This window comes from Ochotona curzoniae, unplaced genomic scaffold (assembly GCF_017591425.1).
Source record: "Ochotona curzoniae isolate NIBS_2020 unplaced genomic scaffold, NIBS_Ocur_1.0 contig_4501, whole genome shotgun sequence".
NCBI classification, from domain to species: domain Eukaryota; kingdom Metazoa; phylum Chordata; class Mammalia; order Lagomorpha; family Ochotonidae; genus Ochotona; species Ochotona curzoniae.
Window position 1 is genome coordinate 3818671 of NW_024466307.1, and position 8186 is coordinate 3826856.

General features: G+C 50.0%; 1 pseudogene; it reads right to left on the reverse strand.

Moving 5' to 3' along the window:
- Positions 1-390: 390 nt before the first annotated feature.
- On the reverse strand, positions 391-489 carry LOC121160391 (annotated as a pseudogene).
- Positions 490-8186: the final 7697 nt, after the last annotated feature.

The following is an 8186-nucleotide window of genomic DNA, read 5'->3' on the forward strand; positions in this document are numbered from 1 at the left end:
AGGCTAGTTACAGCCCTCAGTGTCACAGTGGGAGGCTCCCCAGAGGCCCTCCTCTTGAACAGAAAACAAAGCATTTGTTCTGAAGAGCTCAATGCCTTGAAAGACAAACACGTGTGTGGGTGAGACTTACACACAATTTGGTTAGGAAAGCCGCGTGAGCAGGATCAGGTCTCTTGGAGCGAGGGGCTGGAGAGCAGAGGGCTGGGGTTAGGGCCAGAGCCGAGTGAGGGCTCGGACAGGTGCAGAGGGAGCGGGGAGGCAGCGTGAACCTGCCTCCATCACACTTCCAACAGTTTTTCATAGTGAATTAACTTCCTCAAGCAGAGTCTCTTACTCCGGGTAACCTCCCACCAAGTCCCTCACTAGAATTAATGCCAGTCTTTCTTTAAAACAAATACAGACTGCTTCAGGAATATACATGCATCCTTGCGCAAGGGCCATGCTCACCTTCTCTTCCAATTTTAGTACACATGCTGCTGATGTGAGCACACGAATCATGTCCATACACAAAGATGAGCTGATAACAATCGTTAGAAATGTCTTTTCTGCTGGGTAATGACCTAGTCGAATAAAGGACAGAGATGTGTGCTTCTGCGCTGATGTTGTGGCACAGCACGTGAAGCTGCTGGTGACACTGCTACCCCGTACAAGTGCTGGTTCGTGTCCGGGCTGCTCCACTTTTGATCCAGATCCCTGCTAATGGCTGAGCAAGACAGCAGTGTTTGGCCGAAGTGTTTGGGCTCCGTCACCCACACAGGAGACCTGGGAGAAGCTTCCTGGCTTTGGCCTGGTCCAGGGCTGGCTGCCATGGCCATCTCAGGAGTCATTCTGCCTCTCATGTCTTCCCCTTTCTTCCCTATATGTCTACCTTTGAAAAATGAATGAATGCCTCTTTTAAAAAGCTAGAATTTTCCATTTCACATGACTTAAATGTTGATTCTAGCAATTACCTGCCATCAGCATGGGGCGTCCTGTTGTGTCTGGGATGCAGGAGGAGTGAGCCGCCAGCCATCCTGCTCTCACTGTGTCTGCCTCAGGGCGTCCCATCCGGGTGCCCTGAACCGGCAACTCTCCCCCCACAACCGCAAGCCCGACTCAATTTTGTGTATTACACCTTGGAGCCCCACAAGTAACAAATTCATCATTTTTCCCCTACTGAGGCATTTTACCCGCAAATCTGCATTTCCCAACTTGTCTGGATTAATGCTGGATTAATTTCCCAACTTGTCTGGATTAATGCTGGATTAATTTCCCAACTTGTCTGGATTAATGCTGGATTAATTTCCCAACTTGTCTGGATTAATGCTGAACGCTGCTGGCATCAACTCATCCATCAAGCAATAGTTCACGTAGCTCAGAGACGTTTTTCAAACCACTCTGCAGTATTTGGAGGGACTGCCCTTCGGGGATGCCCACGCGCCTCTCACAGGGTGGTTTTCTGCATAGCAGACACTGTCTAGAACTTTCTTAAGAAATTGCAATGGGAACAACAGGTAAAGATAAAGTTGTTCCACGTGCAAATGATGACATTTCCTACATGATTAAGAAATCTAAGTCTTGTATAATTCGTTGGGTTAATATGTGCCTGCTAACTCAAAAAAATTTGCTTATTTTTATTGGAAATGCAAATTTACAGAGAGAAAGAACAGAAGGCTCTTCCATCTGTTGTGTCACTCCCCAGATGGACATAAATGGCCGGAGCTGAGCTGATCTCAAGCCAGGAGCCAGGAACTTCTTCCAGGTCTCCCATGCGAGTGTGGCATCTGCCGTTGCTTTCCTAGGTCATGAGCAGGGATCTGGATGGGAAGTAGAGCAGTAGGATATGAACCAATGCCCAGATGGGATGCCAGTTCTTGCAGGTGGAGGACTAGCCAACTGAGCCATCAAACGGGCATCCCATATGCTACCAATATTTATTCAACTAAACTGAGTTAGCAATAAACTTCACAGAGATGTACTTCTGTCTGAGGAATAGTCATTCAACGTGGTCAGACTTGCTCTGCTTTCCCATCCTGTCGTGACTCCTGTAGTAGAATTGAGCTGTGGTCCAGGCAGATGCAAGTGGTCACCCAGAAGGTGTGCAGTGACTTCAGCGGCAGCCGCCGGGCTCCTGCTGCACTGCTAAGAGCAGCCTTGATTTTCAAAGTATGAGCCAGTTGCCCGTTGCATTTTCTACGCTGTGCACCTACGCCCCAGCATCTGGCACTTGGTTCTTCCACAAATGTTAACCAACTGAAAGCCTTAGACTTGTCTGAGCCGGGTGGGAAAGCTGCCTGGGACTCGTCCACCAGGTGGCGCACAGGGACCGTGCCTGACACATGTAAGGCCACAGCCTCCTCCATTTATAGTGTAAATAAAGAGCTGCATTATTTACACCGGGGTGTCCTCTCTGTACCTAATGTTTGCTTAACCAGCTGCTTCCTTTAACCCCCCTTAAGTACCATTGATTAACACCCCCAGTATGTTCTGGTTTCCTTGCCTCCCCACCTGCCCCAGGTCATTCTGTTATCTTTAAGTGACAGGCTCAACACACTTAAACAACACAGATTAAATAGTATTGGGACCAATAACGACTGCAGGATGTCGGGAAATTAATTAGAGCGAACAGAAGACTTTAATATAAATGTGACATTCAGATCTGCCTTGCGTCGCGTTGGGATTCTAAGTGGTGGCACATCATTATGTGAAAAAACAAGTCATCTGGGAAACAATGCATTGGGGCCAAAGGAGACGAAAGAAAGGCAGCGTTTTCTGAGTAAAGATCGCTCGTTGCTCATCTTTGCTGCACCGTGCGGTGCCACCTTCCGAACCCAAGACTCCTCTGCTCAGAGAATGCGTCTGTTCCAGTCCACGAAGCCACAGGCAGGGCTGCTCAGCGGCCCGGCTGCCCGTACAGCAGCTCCGCACACAGCCGGCACCTTTATCCCGGATGTGCTGTTTGCTCCCAGAGGAAGGGAAAGGAAACGAAACCACCGGGGATATAATGAATTGATTTTTCTCTGTGCAAGTCTCCTCAGTATTCCTAAATTACAGTGTCAGTCACTCCTCGGAGAGACAGGGCCTTGCTGCAAATAAACACCTTCATCAGAACGCAGCACCAGTGGCAGGTCCCACACACAGCCCGGGCCACGGCGCCCCTGGGGGCCACCGCCTGCACCCTGTGGCTTTGCTCACTGGCTTAGGTTTCAATCCAACTGCTGTTTATCTAATTTTCCTATTCTTAAGCTGTTTTCAATTTAGAGGAGAGGGAACCAAGAAAATCCAAACTCCATCAATTAGCTGAACCGGCCGGAATGCGCGGAACACACAAGAGAAAAGTAAGTCAAGCCTGCAGCTAGTCTTTAGGCGCACATTCCATTCCACAGGGGGAAGAACAACGTCCTTCCGGCCATAAAACTTGCCAGAACCAAAGATCAGGATGGACGGAGAACAGAGAAACACGACAAACCTCCCAGAGACAGCCACTCCCGTTTTGGTAGAGCAATATTTCCACTTTAGCATTCCGTCAAGATACGAAGGCACAGCATGGCTGAAAAATCTAGAACCTCAAAATAATCTAAAAGGGTTACCAGAAACTACATTTACAACAGTCAGTGAGGAACGGAGTCACGGGGCTTGCCTTCCCAAAGTCCGTTAGCTTGTAAGGAGCCAGCCAGGGGCTCGGTTTTGTGACATCACATTGGGTCATGTGCCAGACACGGACACTTTCCACCCTAAACGTCCCCCAACATCCTGGCATCTTGGTGTGTTTTTCCAGTGACAAATGAAAAAAAAAAAAAAGGCAACCACTTTACAGAACAATGAACTGTCTTGTCTTGAATGCAAACATCATGCATCAATGGAAGGAAACAAGCTCATCGAAGCCCAGGCAGCTTGGCTGTTCCTCCTGGTGTGTCAAGTTCCCAACCAACACACCATCCCTTGAGGCAACTTCCAAAAGTCTGAAAACCGGGGGTTTGACCTTTTATTTTTCAGCATATTCTAATGATCCACCAGTATCATTCTCCATATGAAATGCATCACAACCCCCGATTTGAATTTCACAATTAGTCATAAAAGTCTAACACTGGTACCATTTCAAAAAGTACTAATGCAACAGGTATGACCGCAAATGAACATATTTCACTGTTTCACACAAATCTAAATATTTCCAGAAATAAAACAAGCCTCCTGGCTCTGGGAGTGACGCGCCCACCCCTCAGCCCCTCCTTCAGCGTCCACCATCCTCTGTGCCCCTCCAGGCACTGTGGAAGTGCTGGCTGAAACACATGGACGCCACCGCTCGGGGACCGCCGGCCTGCCGGGTTTACAGCAGCTACAGTAGCGAAATACAGGCCAATTCCGTTTTCTTTCCCCACTTCTAGAAAGAGCCCGTTTGTTGCAGCAGTATTTCATCCTACCATAGGAACTTTTGGAAAGAGGCTCAAGTGTCATCTTAAAACTAAAGACTAAGAAAAAAGTGTTCAAGGTATGTATCCATAGCAAAAGCGTGGCTCTTTTGAAATCTTAAAAGGCGCCACGGTCTGACCAAAAGAGGGAAGGGAAATGTGTGGAAGTTTTACCTTGTCCCGAAATGCAGAAGTTCGGATGCCCTCGGGTCCTGCTCAGGCTGCCAGCTGCAGATGAAGTGAAGCTGGCGCTCCCGCTCCTCAACTTAAGTTTGGGTCTGGGCGAGCGTGTGTGCGCGCGTGTGCGCCCTCCTGTGTGCGCGCCCGCCCGTGTGCGCGCAGGGACTCTTTGTGGCGCTGGGTGGCAGAGGTCCTGTTCCTGGGAAGAAGGAGGTGCTTTCTCACCGACAGCAGAAGCAAAGCGAGAGTCCCCAGGAAAGTTCTCCCAGATCCCCTAATTACAGCCTGACGCGCATTTCATGCAAACTTCGCGAGCAGGGAGGGGCCGGCCGCCCAGTGCCCAAACCTTGTAAAACAGCAGCCTCTCAGACTTGCCCTGGCCCTGGCTCGGATCCGCCACCCGCAAGCCCCCAGCCACACCACACCCTGGGCCCCTCCACCCCGGGTCCGCCCAGGGAGACGGGCGGGGGCGAGGGCGGCAAGAGGTCTGGGGGCAGCGGTGTTGGGCAGATGCCTCAGGATGGCCCACCTCGGTCTAACTCTTTTCGGTGTCTGCTTAAAAGGGAAACCCAGAGGTTAGGGACACTGTCCCCTTCCCGCCTTCCCGGCCCAAGCTAGATCCAGGGTAACGACGGTTAGGATAACAACGGGTCTGAGCGCCCCAAACTCCAGGCGCCCTTTCACCCCCAACCGCCCGGAGCTGTTTTGTGGTTTACTGTCTCTGCCCGAGTACTGGGTTTAAATCCCGGGTCACAAACTACAGCTATTGTATCCCGGGATGACAGAACTCAAACAACCTGGGTTTATTTATAGAGCTAGGAATGCGAGCGGGAGACGGATGGGTGGGGCCCGGCTTGGGGCCATCCCCAGGATTAGAACCAGATGGGCGAGGGGCGCCCGGGAATTCGCACGGGGGAAGATGCTGGGGCGCGCGGGAAAACGCCTGCCGAATAAATAACGCACTTATTTATAACTCGGGAGTGAGTCTATAGGCCCATTGATGGCTGCCTTGAGTAACCAAGGGTTTTGGAGAGGAAATGGCTTCATATTTCAATAACAGAGACACCTTTGATGAAACCCAGTGAGGGGAAAAAAGAAACACCCCTCAGGAAGCAAAGGGCTATGGAGGCGGGAGGGAGAAGGGACTGACTGGGCTGGCTGGGCTGGGAGGATGAGCAAACAAATCCGGGGGGCCAGGGCAGGGCGCAGGGCACAGCGCGCTCATGGCGCACAGGGCTCTGGGTTGAGACTGTGCGCTCCGCGCCGTCGCCCAGGAGTGGGGCCCAGAGTGCAGTGGGACAGGGTACCCGTGGGGCAGGAAAGTTGATTTGGACGGGGCCGATACCAGTGGGGCAGGTGACTCCGGGACGGATTAGCCCGGGATGGATAGGCGCTGGATAGGCGCGTCGCCCCAGCCGCCCAGTGGCTGCGAGCGGCGCTATTGTCTTAGAGATGCTCTGAGCCCGTGACCACTGCCTGCTAGTCTCAGGAGCAAGGCAACGGGAAAAAGATCCCAGGAAAAAAAAAAAAAAAATCAAAGAGGCTTCTTCCCGCCTTTCTTTGCCGGATTTCACCGGATCTGTGGGACCAAACTCCACCTCGACATTCCATCTTCGGTAAATTAACACGCGGCTCTTGGAAAGAATTTTTTTCCACTAAAGGCAAACTAAACACAACCCTCACTAAATGAAGACAGTTCTATTCGAAATGAAATAATTAAAAATGAATCCTTCATCAGGCAATTCAACACCTTTTTTTTTGGAATTCCAAAAACCGAGCCAGGCGCCTTTCTTCTGTGTCTCCATAGAGGGAGCAGGCTAAAGGTTTTGCAATTTTATGTTGCTAATTTCGTGGCGATTGAGACAGCTGTTATGTATGATTCCATAGTAACTGCCAATAAAAGAAGACACATCTCCGCCTGGCAACTATGAAAGCATTTTTATGCTATTTCTTGTAAATGTTCAAAGTGATGTGTATTTTCAGGAACATAAAGGAATTAGACTTCGCAACTACACTACAATTTTCTTGTTAGAACCTTGCAGGTGGTGCGGCGCTGTGAAATCAGGCAGTTTGGTCATTGGTCTTGCTGTTTTCAGCTTGCCCCTTGGGTCCATGGGATCAGCTGGCTGGTGGGAGCCACTTGTAGTCTCCTATTTGTCCTCAGCCGGCTACACTCACTCCGGTAAAGCGGTCAGACAATTCAATGTGTTCTGCCCAGAAAATGCCCCCATGAACCAGGCAAGAAAATTTGTCACACAGCAAAGTGGCACCTGGGGGAGTGAGACTTGAACTTTTCCCGTTTCGGGTTGGATCCCACCATGCAGGCTGGCTCCTGGGAGGAGTGACGGCTGCTTACCTCCGCCGCTTTCCAAGGCGCAATCCTGCAGTCCACCCGTCCCACCCTGTCCGCCCGTCCCACCCTGTCCAACCTTCCCAGTCGCCCCATTAACCGATCTGTTAGCAGACCCTCCTCCCTGGTTCCTTACTGCGTGTGTCTAGAATGTTCCCCCGGTGTTGTTCAGGTCGAAGTTGCCATTCCGTCCATTCCCAGTCATCTTTTTGGGTTGATATGCTTTACTCCTTATTTAAAGTTTATGTTGGAATTAGCATTAGGAGTTTTATTTCAAAAGATTTTGTGTGTGTGTGCTTAGCTAATTCATGTTTAGCTAAATACTATTTATAAAGGCATATATTACTTTGATTAGCCATTATAATTTCACAGCAGCCCATAGGAGTTATCACAAGCTATGGTTTAAAAAAAAATCAAGAAAACGAAATGCAAGTCTTTTGTGATGCTAAATGTGTTAAAAGGTGTACGTTGTTAGAATCTTGGGCTGAGGGCCCGGTGCGGTGGCTCAGTGGTTAAGCTCCTCACCTTGCACGCCCGGGATCCCATATGGGAGCAGGTTCTAATCCCTGCGGCCCCATTCCCATCCAGCTCCCTGCCTGTGGCCCGGGAAAGCAGTCGAGGACGGCCCAAAGCTTTGGGACCCTGCACCCGCATGGGAGACCCGGAAGAGCATCGGCCGTTGCGCTCACTTGGGGAGTGAATCATCGGATGGAAGATCCTCCTCTCTGTATATCCGCCTTTCCAATAAAAATTAAAAAAAAAAATCTTAAAAAAAAAAAAAGAATCTGGGGCTGAGCGCTGTTCAAAGCGCTTTCCATTTGGAGAACGGAGGGCAGTCAGCTCTTACAAGTGTTGAGAGAAAACAAAGATTTTCTTAATAAAGTAACTTGCAGAGTGGTTTTACGTGTTTCAAATTTCTGTGGGGTGCTCCTTGACGTTGATCCCCTGGTCCCGGAGGCAGGAAGCCCTGAGGGTTGACTCTGAAGAGCAGGCTTAGCTGGGGAATGGCAGGTGGACACTCAGCGATGGTGCTGCGTGGAGGGGTGGACACGAGGCCTTCAAAAACTTCCTGGAAAAACTTCTATTGAGAAAACTCTGCATAGATCTCAACATTTTTTTTGTGTGCCAAAAATCAACATCTCTTTCTTTTTAAATATTAACTTCTCTGAGATGTAGAGAGACAGGGTCAGACCCCCCTTGTACTGGTTCACTCCCCAAATGCCTGAAGCTTCTAGGATGGGTCCCAAGCTGGAAACTGAGTCCAGGTC